Genomic DNA, 6,000 nt, shown 5'->3' with positions numbered 1-6,000 from the left:
ACTCCGGGAATCGTTTTGATACCTCCTCGTATATTTTGGGGTTCTTCTCAGCAAAGCACTTTAATACGTCGATTGAATGGTTGTGGAATATGCGATCGATTGGTTCATTGGTCAATTCAACTGTGTTTGAAAAGCATCAAAATTTTAGCTTCAACTTTATTTTCTTGAAGAATATGTACCTAAATTAACCTCTTTGTTTCCATAATCTTGTGCGTCACTCGCCATGATCAAAACATTCGTTTTAGACTTGTGACAAGACAATTTCATCTGAGTCATTCATTGGCCATTTGACAAAATGTAAAAAATTTTAGATAGTCCTTTCGAAGTACAATCTTTTTTTTTTTGGAGTGTTCTAGAGTATATAACTCTTTAATAATTGCGTGAAAGAACGAAAATTTTAGAAAGGATGACTCCGGGAATCGTTTTGATACCTCCTCGTATATTTTGGGGTTCTTCTCAGCAAAGCACTTTAATACGTCGATTGAATGGTTGTGGAATATGCGATCGATTGGTTCATTGGTCAATTCAACTGTGTTTGAAAAGCATCAAAATTTTAGCTTCAACTTTATTTTCTTGAAGAATATGTGACTAAATTAACCTCTTTGTTTCCATAATCTTATGCGTCACTCGCCATGATCAAAACATTCGTTTTAGACTTGTGACAAGACAATTTCATCTGAGTCATTCATTGGCCATTTGACAAAATGTAAAAAATTTTAGATAGTCCTTTCGAAGTACAATCTTTTTTTTTTTGGAGTGTTCTAGAGTATATAACTCTTTAATAATTGCGTGAAAGAATGAAAATTTTAGAAAGGATGACTCCGGGAATCGTTTTGATACCTCCTCGTATATTTTGGGGTTCTTCTCAGCAAAGCACTTTAATACGTCGATTGAATGGTTGTGGAATATGCGATCGATTGGTTCATTGGTCAATTCAACTGTGTTTGAAAAGCATCAAAATTTTAGCTTCAACTTTATTTTCTTGAAGAATATGTACCTAAATTAACCTCTTTGTTTCCATAATCTTATGCGTCACTCGCCATGATCAAAACATTCGTTTTAGACTTGTGACAAGACAATTTCATCTGAGTCATTCATTGGCCATTTGACAAAATGTAAAAAATTTTAGATAGTCCTTTCGAAGTACAATCTTTTTTTTTTTTGGAGTGTTCTAGAGTATATAACTCTTTAATAATTGCGTGAAAGAATGAAAATTTTAGAAAGGATGACTCCGGGAATCGTTTTGATACCTCCTCGTATATTTTGGGGTTCTTCTCAGCAAAGCACTTTAATACGTCGATTGAATGGTTGTGGAATATGCGATCGATTGGTTCATTGGTCAGTGACTTCAATTCAACTGTGTTTGAAAAGCATCAAAATTTTAGCTTCAACTTTATTTTCTTGAAGAATATGTACCTAAATTAACCTCTTTGTTTCCATAATCTTGTGCGTCACTCGCCATGATCAAAACATTCGTTTTAGACTTGTGACAAGACAATTTCATCTGAGTCATTCATTGGCCATTTGACAAAATGTAAAAAATTTTAGATAGTCCTTTCGAAGTACAATCTTTTTTTTTTTGGAGTGTTCTAGAGTATATAACTCTTTAATAATTGCGTGAAAGAACGAAAATTTTAGAAAGGATGACTCCGGGAATCGTTTTGATACCTCCTCGTATATTTTGGGGTTCTTCTCAGCAAAGCACTTTAATACGTCGATTGAATGGTTGTGGAATATGCGATCGATTGGTTCATTGGTCAATTCAACTGTGTTTGAAAAGCATCAAAATTTTAGCTTCAACTTTATTTTCTTGAAGAATATGTACCTAAATTAACCTCTTTGTTTCCATAATCTTGTGCGTCACTCGCCATGATCAAAACATTCGTTTTAGACTTGTGACAAGACAATTTCATCTGAGTCATTCATTGGCCATTTGACAAAATGTAAAAAATTTTAGATAGTCCTTTCGAAGTACAATCTTTTTTTTTTTTGAGTGTTCTAGAGTATATAACATTTTAATAATTGCGTGAAAGAACGAAAATTTTAGAAAGGATGACTCCGGGAATCGTTTTGATACCTCCTCGTATATTTTGGGGTTCTTCTCAGCAAAGCACTTTAATACGTCGATTGAATGGTTGTGGAATATGCGATCGATTGGTTCATTGGTCAATTCAACTGTGTTTGAAAAGCATCAAAATTTTAGCTTCAACTTTATTTTCTTGAAGAATATGTACCTAAATTAACCTCTTTGTTTCCATAATCTTGTGCGTCACTCGCCATGATCAAAACATTCGTTTTAGACTTGTGACAAGACAATTTCATCTGAGTCATTCATTGGCCATTTGACAAAATGTAAAAAATTTTAGATAGTCCTTTCGAAGTACAATCTTTTTTTTTTTGGAGTGTTCTAGAGTATATAACTCTTTAATAATTGCGTGAAAGAACGAAAATTTTAGAAAGGATGACTCCGGGAATCGTTTTGATACCTCCTCGTATATTTTGGGGTTCTTCTCAGCAAAGCACTTTAATACGTCGATTGAATGGTTGTGGAATATGCGATCGATTGGTTCATTGGTCAATTCAACTGTGTTTGAAAAGCATCAAAATTTTAGCTTCAACTTTATTTTCTTGAAGAATATGTACCTAAATTAACCTCTTTGTTTCCATAATCTTGTGCGTCACTCGCCATGATCAAAACATTCGTTTTAGACTTGTGACAAGACAATTTCATCTGAGTCATTCATTGGCCATTTGACAAAATGTAAAAAATTTTAGATAGTCCTTTCGAAGTACAATCTTTTTTTTTTTTGGAGTGTTCTAGAGTATATAACTCTTTAATAATTGCGTGAAAGAACGAAAATTTTAGAAAGGATGACTCCGGGAATCGTTTTGATACCTCCTCGTATATTTTGGGGTTCTTCTCAGCAAAGCACTTTAATACGTCGATTGAATGGTTGTGGAATATGCGATCGATTGGTTCATTGGTCAATTCAACTGTGTTTGAAAAGCATCAAAATTTTAGCTTCAACTTTATTTTCTTGAAGAATATGTACCTAAATTAACCTCTTTGTTTCCATAATCTTGTGCGTCACTCGCCATTATCAAAACATTCGTTTTAGACTTGTGACAAGACAATTTCATCTGAGTCATTCATTGGCCATTTGACAAAATGTAAAAAATTTTAGATAGTCCTTTCGAAGTACAATCTTTTTTTTTTTGGAGTGTTCTAGAGTATATAACTCTTTAATAATTGCGTGAAAGAACGAAAATTTTAGAAAGGATGACTCCGGGAATCGTTTTGATACCTCCTCGTATATTTTGGGGTTCTTCTCAGCAAAGCACTTTAATACGTCGATTGAATGGTTGTGGAATATGCGATCGATTGGTTCATTGGTCAATTCAACTGTGTTTGAAAAGCATCAAAATTTTAGCTTCAACTTTATTTTCTTGAAGAATATGTACCTAAATTAACCTCTTTGTTTCCATAATCTTGTGCGTCACTCGCCATGATCAAAACATTCGTTTTAGACTTGTGACAAGACAATTTCATCTGAGTCATTCATTGGCCATTTGACAAAATGTAAAAAATTTTAGATAGTCCTTTCGAAGTACAATCTTTTTTTTTTTTGGAGTGTTCTAGAGTATATAACTCTTTAATAATTGCGTGAAAGAACGAAAATTTTAGAAAGGATGACTCCGGGAATCGTTTTGATACCTCCTCGTATATTTTGGGGTTCTTCTCAGCAAAGCACTTTAATACGTCGATTGAATGGTTGTGGAATATGCGATCGATTGGTTCATTGGTCAATTCAACTGTGTTTGAAAAGCATCAAAATTTTAGCTTCAACTTTATTTTCTTGAAGAATATGTACCTAAATTAACCTCTTTGTTTCCATAATCTTGTGCGTCACTCGCCATGATCAAAACATTCGTTTTAGACTTGTGACAAGACAATTTCATCTGAGTCATTCATTGGCCATTTCACAAAATGTAAAAAATTTTAGATAGTCCTTTCGAAGTACAATCTTTTTTTTTTTGGAGTGTTCTAGAGTATATAACTCTTTAATAATTGCGTGAAAGAACGAAAATTTTAGAAAGGATGACTCCGGGAATCGTTTTGATACCTCCTCGTATATTTTGGGGGTTCTTCTCAGCAAAGCACTTTAATACGTCGATTGAATGGTTGTGGAATATGCGATCGATTGGTTCATTGGTCAGTGACTTCAATTCAACTGTGTTTGAAAAGCATCAAAATTTTAGCATCAACTTTATTTTCTTGAAGAATATGTACCTAAATTAACCTCTTTGTTTCCATAATCTTGTGCGTCACTCGCCATGATCAAAACATTCGTTTTAGACTTGTGACAAGACAATTTCATCTGAGTCATTCATTGGCCATTTGACAAAATGTAAAAAATTTTAGATAGTCCTTTCGAAGTACAATCTTTTTTTTTTTGAGTGTTCTAGAGTATATAACTCTTTAATAATTGCGTGAAAGAACGAAAATTTTAGAAAGGATGACTCCGGGAATCGTTTTGATACCTCCTCGTATATTTTGGGGTTCTTCTCAGCAAAGCACTTTAATACGTCGATTGAATGGTTGTGGAATATGCGATCGATTGGTTCATTGGTCAATTCAACTGTGTTTGAAAAGCATCAAAATTTTAGCTTCAACTTTATTTTCTTGAAGAATATGTACCTAAATTAACCTCTTTGTTTCCATAATCTTGTGCGTCACTCGCCATGATCAAAACATTCGTTTTAGACTTGTGACAAGACAATTTCATCTGAGTCATTCATTGGCCATTTGACAAAATGTAAAAAATTTTAGATAGTCCTTTCGAAGTACAATCTTTTTTTTTTTGGAGTGTTCTAGAGTATATAACTCTTTAATAATTGCGTGAAAGAACGAAAATTTTAGAAAGGATGCCTCCGGGAATCGTTTTGATACCTCCTCGTATATTTTGGGGTTCTTCTCAGCAAAGCAATTTAATGCGTCGATTGAATGTTTGTGGAATATGCGATCGATTGATTCATTGGTCAGTGACTTCAATAGAACTGCAACTATATCCGCGGTATGTTGCTGTATAACAAACTCTTAAATGAAGTTTTATATTGTTTGAACAACGAAATTCTGAAAACTGTGTTTGAAAAGCATCTGCCCTGATCGACTATAACGCGCGTTGCTACACCAATTAGAGAAAATTGAAGTCTTCATGGCCTTGATACAGCTCTCTGGGTCTATTTTGAGGGTGTGATATAGGTGTACGAATTTTGTAAAGCCATCAATTTGGACGATAATCTACTCTTTTAAATCACTTTTGCCGCTCAATTGGTCAGTAATATCCACGTGGACAGAGTGTGACTTGGCCGTATATTTACGGATATACTTTGTCAAGGGTCTTTTGCCATCCTAGGTGCATGATCGACTCATGTACCTGGTTCACCACTGACCTTCTAAAAGTTCGAGGTACAACAGTTAAACATCGTGTTTTACCCATTTTTTGTATTCTGCGAAACAACATTCCTTCTCTTAAATCATATGTTTTAACTATATCGTCTGACAGCTCGTTGGAATTCAGCACGCAACACTGGTTCACGTACTTCTGTTAAAACAACCCCTTTTTGTTTGTTAATGCATCTTTTTAACGTTGATTTGCCAAGTGTCCGGGCTGGCCACACTTAATACAGGTAACTGACGGCTTATCCTGCTGAGTTGCAGCATTAGCTTTTTGTTGTATTTTCATTCTGCACTCGGCAATTTTGTGTCCTCGTTTCCCAAAGAAACGACACGTCAGGCCCAGAATCGTAATCACGGTCAACATTACGGTGCTTTTGAAATGTGAATGCACCAAGTTCAGATTGTAGTCCACTCCTAATTCGTTGCCAGTGGTTGGCCACATTCTAACAGCTATTTCTCTATGTTTTAGTTTTGCCAGTTAGCGTTTAAAGTTGTCACCAAACGGGTAGCGTAAACAGCGAGGCATTTGCCATTAGTTT

Source organism: Drosophila tropicalis, unplaced genomic scaffold (genome assembly GCF_018151085.1).
Source record: "Drosophila tropicalis isolate 14030-0801.00 unplaced genomic scaffold, ASM1815108v1 contig_593, whole genome shotgun sequence".
Lineage (NCBI taxonomy): Eukaryota > Metazoa > Arthropoda > Insecta > Diptera > Drosophilidae > Drosophila > Drosophila tropicalis.
Note: the sequence above shows the minus strand (reverse complement) of the source record.